At 49.2% G+C, this 10,568-nt stretch overlaps 1 pseudogene; it reads left to right on the top strand.

Moving 5' to 3' along the window:
* The first annotated feature begins 108 nt into the window (after window positions 1–108).
* LOC139053070 (uncharacterized) lies at window positions 109–7,302 on the top strand (annotated as a pseudogene).
* The last annotated feature ends 3,266 nt before the right edge of the window (window positions 7,303–10,568 follow it).

Raw genomic sequence — 10,568 nt, 5'->3', positions numbered from 1 at the left:
GATTGGAAAGCAAGCTGTTCATCTGCATCTGGGCCCAGGGGCGAGAACAGCAGATCATTTGTCTTTTCACATACAACCGATTTCTCCCGGCTGTGTTTGAGCACCAAGATGGAGAGAGCTCGAGGCCCTGACCATGAGCCTCAGATGAACTGCTTGCTTCTCAAGTGAGATTCTTTTGTGGTTTTGCGAACCCTGACACGGGAGTGGCCAATCGGATTCTGTTTTTCACATTTCGCTTTCTTTCTTCGCTAGAAAAATAAACATACAGCCTTTACCTCCTTTCAAGCATCTATATTTTACGTGTCTGACGATCCTCTCAGCTCTTCATTTGGCATCTGGACACCAAGAAGAATTAAAAAGTTCACTAATTCATTTTAATGAACTAATACCCGGCTGTCAGCGCTTAGAAGAATACTGGTCGTTCAGCAAACAAGCACGAAAACATGTATTTCGTCATATTGTCGTATAATGATCCCTGTGTTTTAAATTATTGGTGTAGGGAAGCTGGGACAACCTGTATAAATACGACAGCCTGTACACTCGTTAGCAACGCAGGAACCAAACTCAGCAGAACCAAACTCAGCCGATATGGGCCATATTACATATGTTAGCTCTGTGCTACACACAACAAATATATAAGGTTTTCACGCTTCATCAAAATTTGCAATTGTGCTTCTCGTCCATCTGCATCGCCGACAGCCTTTTGAGCAACAAGGGTGAACAGATTACCTATTTTCGGAATTTACCACATATACTAAAACCTTGTGACGGTCTAAATCTCCTTTCGCCGCTTCGCTTCTCCATTCATCGTCAATGGATAGCCGCGGTAATGCGTAAATTAGAGTGATTTTGATTGCACCCCGTAAGTAGCCCCTCTAGGATCGCTTCAGAAGATGACTCCTTTGAGAGACCACAAAACCGGAAGTGCACAAGAACTTCGCAGTTCTACCGGAAAGGCGGAGCACCGAATGCGATAGCACATTAGTAGGTAGCAGTATGAAGTAAGGATAGTAGTTTTTTCGGACGTATAAACTTGTGAACATCCACCTACTAGCTAAATTAACAATGATAGAATATTAATTGTGACTCAACGAGGACATAGAAAGAAATGTACATACGGAGACAGCGCTGTCTTTGTCTGTCTGCTTCTTTCTACGTCCTTGTTCAATCATGCTTACACATTCTATCATGGATTCAAACCAACTGGCCCGTCAACGTGTGTTAACTAAATTAAGCAGCACGGTGTCACGCGCGCATAGGTAAACATGAACACACATCGCTCGATGACAGCGGAAAGTGTCTGTCATAGCGCTGGAGCTAGGAATCATGGTAGCAGCCGCGAGGCAATGCACCTACTTGCATCTGTAGCTTGAACGCGTACGAAATGTCGAAAGCACAACACATACGAAACTACCGGCACTACGCGCAATCTGCAAACATCGCAGATCGCTTTGAAGATGAGGCCCGCGCCGGCGCGCACTTTAGCCACGTCGGAAACCACTTTCAAGACACGCGAGCGCCGGCAACACGTCCCTACGGCGTCCGCCAAAGGCGTCTACTGCGGCGTCCGCAATTCGCGTGGCCAACGTCGTAGCAGACGCGGCGGTTGTCTCCACTCTGTACGGAGCGGGGGGCGAGGAGGACATCGAGGCACCATAGCATCCGCCGGTGAAGAACGCCCCTGCTCCGTCGCCTTACACCGCTGCCTCGCGCGCGAAAGAATAGGGCACGCATCAGTGCCGCGTTCCTCGCCCTCACACGCTCTCACTTAGACAGAACCTGCCAACAGCGACGGCAGAAATGCGCCTGGAATGTCCATATAGTTGCTATAGTACTAAAACAATGTTCGCAATAGTGGTTCAGAAGTTGGCATGCTTGGAATGTTTTGTCTGTCTAAATAATAAAAAGCCGCAGTTTCACCCGAAAGGCGAAGCATCGATTACAATAGCAAATTAGTAGACAGCTATAAGAACTAACGCTAGTAAATTTTTCGGCAGTATAAGCTTGGTAACATTTTGTTACTAACTACATTAACATGCACAGCGTCACGTGCGCACAAGCAATCATGAGCACATCTCACTCGACTACCGTGGAAACTCGCAGTGAAAACGCGGGAGGGAGGAAGCGCGGGAGCTGCCGCGAGCGAATCGACCGTCGTGCTGCCTCTCGCTTCAACGCGAACTGAGCGTCGAGAACAAAGCGCACGCGAAACATGGAGCCTTCCGTGCACCTAGACTGGTTCGCTTTCCAGGTAGGGGCCCGTGGTCACGCCATACGCAGAAGCCGCCGAAGTATAACGCCCCCTCCCCCCCCCCCCCTGCATCCCTCACCGCCTCCCGGCGCCTTGCGGGTGACCAAAGATCGCTTTCAAGATAGGGCCCGCGCGGCCGCGCCATAAGCAGCTGCAGCGGGAGTAGACGCCACCCCTCCCCCCAACCTACCTCCCCTGCCCCCGGTACCTTGCGCGCAACAGTGGACGGCGCGCTTCCTCCCAGCATTCCTCCCTTGCGCGCGGGAAACAGCCGCCATCGTAGGCTCACACTGACGAAACGAAGAAAGAATGAACTAAAGAAATAAAGAACCAACCAAAGAACAAAGAAAAAAGAAGGAAAGAAAGAGAGGAAGAAAGACGAAAAGAAAGAGAGAACGAATTAAAGAATCGATAGGTAGAGCTTTAGGTGCCTGCATGTGTCGCTGAGGAGGTCGACCTACAGCGCCATACGTTCACTTTACACTGCGGCTCGTTTTGTCTTGCAGGAAGACCGACGCCTCCGATCGTATAACTTTATGTATTACCACCTGTCAAGCAGGCTTTCGCCTTCAGTGTTACAGGTGTGTGACGTGCTGCCGAACTTTTATCATCAGGCAAGGAATTACTTTAGTTCCCGGTACACATTATAACAGGAATTCGTTTTAGAGCGCAGCTCTTTGGCGTCCGTTCCTGGGTTTCGCGTCGTCGTCGGCGTTGTCGTCAGCATCGTAACCAGCTCCGCCCCCCTTTCATCCCCCCAGCGCTAGCAGCGACCGACTGATACCGCTGGATGCCGCTGACGCCGCTAGAGAGTCAAGATAACGTGACTGCATAGAACACCGTCGCCGCCATGCAGAAAGAGGAGGAAAGGGTCCCTCCCCCCCCCCCCTGTTCTTGTGTGGCGGATAGGGTGCTCTTCAGTTGCCGACGCGCCGGTTATTTCACGTAGGCCCCGGCACGTCGACGAATATGTGACCGCCTTCCCACGGCTAGACCTGGTTCTTAGCGCTGCGGAAGCGAGGGTATCATATTGTTTGTGTCGGCATCGGCGGCGTTGTCCCTGAAACCAACTCCGCAGCTGGGGTTGACTCACTATCGGCGTCAGCGGCATCAGTCAGTCGCTGCTATCTCTTCCCTCCTCCCTTTATCGTGTTGTCCGCTTGCTGCGCGCGCTTCTGCCCCCATCGTTTGCCGCTGGGTGTACACGCCGCCCCCCTCCCCCCTCTTCCTGCGAGTCTCCGGTTGTCAAAGCGCCGGCTCGAACTTAATTCCTTTCTTCGTTCCTCCTCCAATGCAACCCCTGTGCGGTGGCAATCAGAGAGCCAGATCGGTGGCGGAGGATCTGTATATGTGCACCGCCCGAGCCGAAATTGCCGCTGCCGTTCGCCCTGTGCGGTGGCAATCAGAGAGCCAGATCGGTGGCGGCGGATCTGTATATGTGCACCGCCCGAGCCGAAACTGCCGCTGCCGTTCGCCACTGCGAAATTATCTGCCAGTTCTTTCTGAGCCATGAGCGAGACGACCGATGGAAGTCCTCCGTCTGCTGCTGCTGCTGCTGCTGCTAAAGGCGTACCGTCACCTGCGTTATCGATAAGAAGACGAAGGTATCGGTAAGAAGATGCCAGCTTCCCGTTGTGCAGGCGAGCGCCATTACCATTCATAAATCCCAGGGTGGCACATAAGATGAAGTCGTGTACTCCTACGCCAAGAATCATCCACAGAAGTTGGTATACGTGGCACTGAGTCGCGCTACAGACATCAACGGACTCTACCTGACCAATGTTGACAACGACTTCACATTCTACCACGGAAAAGCCAATCCGGACAGAAAGCTAGCCGATGAATTTCGTCGCTTGCAGTCCCACAAACTTGACACCATCACCGCCAAGTGCCTCGCCATGACTGAACAGCCGCACTACTTGTGGATCTCCGCTCTTAACGTACGCTCCCTTGCCGCACATGCCAAGGACGTACACCACGATCACATTCTGCGCCATTCCTCTGTACTTTGCTTTGCTGAAACCTGGATGGATCCCGAAGAGCCTCTCGAAATCATAGATTTCCTATACTGCTGTGGTGCTCGCAGAGACCACAACAGAGCGGCGGGAGTCGCTATCTACTTGCGCACAGGTCTCTCTGCAATACCAGTCGAAATGTTTGGCACGTCACATGAAGTTGGCGAACTGTGCGCCGCAAAGTTGCCCAACGGCTTGCTGGTAGTAGCTGCCTACTTCGCCCCTACCGCACTCACGAAAGACGTCGTGCACTTCCTGCAACTCGCATTAACCCGTTAGGGACCGGTTTCTTTTTTTTCTTGCTATCTTGAAATAAATCTAATATATTAACTTACCTTTATACTAATAATTCACATGCAAAACATTATTACTCTTGCCTAATTATTTTTTGAAATATAGCCCGTGACCATGTGGTCACGCTGGGCCCTTACGCTACAGCAAAATACGCGAAGTGAAAAACATTTATTTCAAGCCATGAAACGCCACAAAAAACATACATAGCGAATAGTCGAGCACTTATTTAGTGCGATATGGTTTAAATCATGGAATACACATGCCGACGTCATACTTTGTGCGCTTTGGGTGCACCGCGTTGTTGCAATTATCTTATGCAAACCTCCACCTCTTGCCATTAGGTATTGGTGCAACAAATTGGGCCACTTGGTCATACCCTGCACCAGTCAGGACATGACCAGTCTTTGGGATTCTGCGTTGACCAGGCCCTGTAGGCTTATTGTCCCATCGCATCAGGTAGCTTTCTGCAATTTGCCTGTGGAATTCCACGTGCGTGACGTTGAACCCTGTGTTACGAATTAGCGTCCAAGTGTTGCTGATAGATACATCACAAAGTCAAGTGAAAATCGGCCACCACCACTTTTGGCCACGGACTGCAAACCTGTAGGCACCTACATTTGCATCCATCTGGTCCGTACCTACCATAAATCTTGTACTGAGCAACAGTGTTTGGACGGGCCTCCTTGATTCGATTCTTTTGAACACGAGAGTACCTGTCTGCAGATGACATTGGCTCTACGCCTTGAATGGTGCTTACGATCGTTACTACAGAATTGTCCATCCAGCGGACAACAATTATCCCATTGTCGCTCAGCACGGGCTCTTTGTGCTCGCGAGGTTGGCGCTTGACGAGTTCTGGTCCAGCGATAGGGCATTCTTTGTGAGAACGGTTCTGCTTCACTGTGGCCGTGCCTTCATAGCCCTGTGCCTTGAGATGCCTGAGTAGCTGCATGCTTGTGGATAAATTATCAAAATAGAAAAAGAAAGGAAGGTTGTGCGTCTCTGCTGCGAGTTCATCCCCCATTTGAAAAAGTGGCGCCGCTGCTTTTCCGAAGTTCATTTCATATTTTTGAGATGTTCCGCGATCACCTGCTTGCCTTGATGCCCTTTGGAGTTTACAAGGTATCCTTTCTTGGCATTTAGCCGCCATACTTTATGCCCGAAGCGGATAGGCTTTCCGCGTATGAACTGTTTCCAGTCATGACGACCATTCAGGTGACGCACAGAACTTGAAAGTGCTCCAGAAATATTGTTTTCAATAGTGCCGTCAATGGGCGCAACTTTGCCAAATTGTCACTAAGTGTTAGGCTTGCATTTCGCTCCGTGCAGGAATCACATTATCTGTATGAAGCGATTTCTTCGCATAGCATTCTAGGCCATCCTGTTGCACATATCCGTGCCGCTGTCCCGATAGCACTTTTTCTCTGGCAAGCGGTTATAGCCGGGAAAAACAAGTACTCCAAGAAAACTTATCTTAATTCTTCTTTGGTAACCTTTGGATCAGGCATATTCAAAATAACGTTTCTTGTTCGACTAACAGCTCCACGACGGCTTCGTCAAAAAAGAGTTCGAACAACTCAACAGCTGAAAAGTCCCTGTAAGCACCAAAGTTTGGGTCGGGAAATATGCCAAGGCTTTTCTGGAGGTCACCCTTCGTCCACTTAGAAGCAGTGGATAATTTAGCAGGAATGGCCGCATCAACTACAGCAGAAGAAACCTCTGATGTTCCGTCACTTTGCCCGCCGGGGTCGTTGTGGTCAGACTCGCATCCACCAATGCTGCGTCCGTCGGAGAAAACAGCTTCAGCGTCGGCTCATTGCTGCCGCCCACTTAGATTGTCAATGAGCCCGTCTGAGTCTTTTTCGGCCGAGTGTTCATCCGAATAGGTGCTAGCGTATATGCAGCTGCCAGATCTGACAGCTCGATATAAATCACTGACACATCGTCATCCTCCTCTTCGAGTATCTCCAATATTTCTTCCGACATCTACCTATTCAGACAATAAAATAACAAATAACCACTGTGGGAACGCGCCAGCAGCCATGCAAGAGATGACAATGCAGTTAAAAAAAATAAAAAGTTCGGTATCCTAAAGGCCCAGCGTGACCATATGGCAACGCACAAGATAACGTACTCGTTCATGGATAAATCAAACATAATTCTTTCCCAAATGCTCATCGAAGGTCATATATTCAAAGAGCAATATGGAGGTAACAATATCCTACAATTGCATAAGCAAGTAGTGAAAAAAAAACACTTAACCTTTGGAGCGACGCATCGCGACGCTACTCGCATAGCAACACTTATTCCCGCCTCTGCGAGGGGCTCCCACAAAACGACTGACAGCTGCTGACACTTGGTATCCATAAAGGCGACTCTAGTCTGTCAATTGGCATGTCAAAGGCGATTTTGGTGCCATTTTGGTAATCTTAATTAATTGAAATCCACTGTGCAGACTAACGTGACCATATGGTCACGCTGGTCCTTAATGGGTTAACCGTCCATCGATCCACACCGATGTTAGTAGTGGGGGACTTTAATGTTGACATAAAGACAAACAGCAATTTCCTAACACTTATGCGGGAGAACATCCCGTTCCTCTCGCTCGTAACGCGTCCCACGGCTGTGACAACCTCGCGAGGCACTTGTATAGATCTCGTCTTTGAGAATCAAGCATTGGTGTACCAAGTCGAACATATATCAGTCTATTTCTCCGACCACAAAGCTTCCTTCATGACTGTCAAGAACTGTTAGTGGAGTCTTTGTTAAAGGAATACGTGTGAAAAATAAAAAAAAAATTCTGTGATAGCGCATACATGTGTTGCTCGATTTCTTTGCCTCAATCCATCGAAAAGGTGAAACAGCTTATTTGCTGCGCTCAAATTTCGCATTAGGAAGTAACGTAATCGTCGGTAATTTTTTTCTAGCTTCTGTCACTTTATTCTTCCCTTATCGCTGTAGTTGGCGTCACCGAAGTAAAATGTTCACAAAAAGAAAAAAATGCGTGTTGCATGCCTCAGGGCAGTTTCTTCAGGCAATTAGGAATTATAATAGGGTTTATTGCTTAAAGGGCCCCTCACCAGGGCATATAGCAAATTTCGGTTGTAAGTGGAAGTTATGTGCACTCTAGAGCTGTTAAGCGGCAAAAAAATTTACATATTAGTTCAATAATAGCAGAGATAGCAACATATGAGGTGGTGCTAACCCGTCATTTCAGGAGGCGAGCGTCACCGCCAGCATAGACACTCTCTCCACTGGCCCCGTCTAGCCCCGGCAAGCGAAATTCCTTCCCTGCGTCCTCCCGTACCAGAGCCGGAGTATCCCGTGACACGTTCGTCACAGTGCCCGCCTTCTTTTAGAGCGCAGCTCTTTGGCGTCCGTTCCTGGGTTTCGCGTCGTCGTCGGCGTTGTCGGCCTCGTAACCAGCTCCGCCCCCCTTCGCTGGAGTGGGAGACGAAGGACGCGAGCCGCGAATGGCGGAGACCAATGAGAGCGGCCCCTTCAGTGACGTGCGCACGCGATGCTGGTGTCATGCGGACCCTCCTTACGGCTCGATGCGCACTCGTGTCTGGTCTCAGCCGATCCGCTCGTTTCGTACTATCGTCTGCTCGCGCCAAAGCTCTCGCCCGCGCCTGTTTGGTTCTGTTGGGTCGGTCTCGTTCGCGCGTGTTTTGGTTGTTATTGTGTGAGATCGTTTCTTAATCTGATTGTATGCGCTATGCGAATTGTATAGTACTTTCTGGAAGCCATGCGGCACCAGCGATCACACTGGAACCTTTGACGAGTCATGTATAAACGCCGGCTCGCTTGATCCGCAGATCAGATTTTCGACCATTACCGACTCTGCTACATGTCTCTCTCAAATTCTTTGCTTCAAAATATCGCGAAATGGAAACACGTATAGAGCTGCGCTCAAATTTCGCATTAGGGAGTATCGTAATCGTCGGATAATTTTTTCTCTTGTTTGCTCTCGCTTTTTTTTTATTGCTGAGTGGCGCGCATCCGGTGACTGTCTCAAGCGCGAGCTGTTGCCTTTCACTCGTTTCGCTCGCCCGACGGTTTTGCGCGCTCTGCACGGGAACACCTGATCAGTGCCACAATCACGAGCAACTACTCAGGCGTGAGAGGACGAAAGAGCGCGATCGCGACGCTGGAACACGGTAGAAAGTGAGACACTTTCGTTCTCTGCGTGCGCGACATCACGACGTCATCACGACGTGGGAACAAGCAGATGAAATGAAAGTACATCGTTCTTGCTACGTTACGAAGAAAAGCAAACACACACAGGCATTTGGTTTCTTCGTTTTATTGCTTCTCCAAACTTTAATTCGTCTATTGAAGCAACAGATTAAAACAAATAACTGAGCTTGCCTTGAATAATTCTCGAAGTCACGTGTCACCACATGGGTGAAGTCACAGCACAGCTGCCATCTACGTAAGCACAGTTGCACGATATACGTCGACTCTACGGCTGGGAGCGCGGCGCACGCGAAGGGAAGGGAACACGGCGTTTGGCTTGAAATTTTAACGCGAAAGCCTTCAGTGGCTCATACTCGGGGCGTCCGTCCTTCCGTCTGTCCGTACCCTGGAACGGTGCCAGCTGTGGCCTGTCCCCCCTCACACTCTCTCGGCAATCACGTGATGGCACAGGGGCGCATAGCAACAGTTGCGCCGCCGCAGCTGTGGCCTCTCGCCCTTACACTCTCTCAGCAATCACGTGATGGCACAGTGGCGCATAGAAACAGTTGCCGGAGCTGTGGCCTCTCCCCCTTACCCTCTTTCAGCAGCCACGTGATGGCATAGTGGCGCGCGCCGCAGCGCTCCTTCAGGCCCCGTACACTCTCAAGTTCAACAAATGGCCATAGAGGGCGAAAAATCAATCGAGGCGCGTTTCAGCGTAAGCGCGCAAGTGGAGCTACTGTAATTTGGTCGAATACTTTAATTTGTGCTTTCTCTGCTAGGGGCGCTGAACATGCTGAATTTTTTACTTTACACAAACCATTGACATAAACAATCGAGGCGTCTAAGGTTGTTTTGATACCTCAGGCAAATAGGCAGTTGATTTTTTTTAGTTTGATTGTTGAAGCTGCTTTTTAGTCATAGCATCAAGGTTTTTGTACTTGATTAACCACCGACAGCCGACAGCCTATTGGTATCGATGTGTTTCCTGGCCGTTGGCGTTCGAATACTGCGGCGGTAAAACCGGTAAAACATTTTCGAAAGCATGCTGGTTTCGTCTGCGAGTCATTACATAGACTTGCTGTAAAGAGGTCTAATCTTGGCAAAAAATAGTGCCTCATTTTGTTTAGGCGTTGATTATCATAATGAATGCGGCGGAGGTTGAGGGAGTACGCTTGAAGGTACGTTTTTATGCCGTTGATCTCCATAACACCGTAAGTACGCAAACCGATGTCACAGAACACCCGATGCAACGTTATTGTGTGTTCTCCGTCATCGCTTGTTTGCTGTACGCCTACTAATTCTTCATTTCTTCAAGTTTTGTGCCCTCCTTTTGTTCTTGTTCTCTTGTGCTTCACTTACAGTATGTCGTTCCGTCAGCTGTAATGCGCATTTGCAAAACCAATACGTTTGATAAGACGCAGTGGTTATCATAATTTCACTACACATGTATTAAGCTGGCACATATGGTTCAGATACAGATGCCTGTATGCGGACTTGCACGACGTTGATGCGGAGATTAGGATAATTATGACACCCGTAAGGAAGAGGCAGCTGACGGCCGTAAGTTGTTGCGTTCTTTCGGCCAAACTACCCGGCCTGGTAGTGCTGTAAAGATGCTGTATAAAAGTGACACGCGGTGACAGGGAAATTATTATACTTAGCAGCCGACCGTACGTTTTGTAGCTTAGGTCTTCTTTCTTGTGCCTTTGTGCTACCCTTATTAATGAGCCATTTCTTGTAACCGCGTTTGTGTGGATGCGTAGACGTGTGCTTTCTGTTTGTACTTGTAAAATGCAAATAAAATATTTTCAGGCTTACTCAATCTT

Source organism: Dermacentor albipictus, unplaced genomic scaffold, assembly GCF_038994185.2.
Source record: "Dermacentor albipictus isolate Rhodes 1998 colony unplaced genomic scaffold, USDA_Dalb.pri_finalv2 scaffold_66, whole genome shotgun sequence".
Taxonomy (NCBI): domain Eukaryota; kingdom Metazoa; phylum Arthropoda; class Arachnida; order Ixodida; family Ixodidae; genus Dermacentor; species Dermacentor albipictus.
Note: the sequence above shows the minus strand (reverse complement) of the source record. Positions and strands in the feature narration are given on the sequence as shown.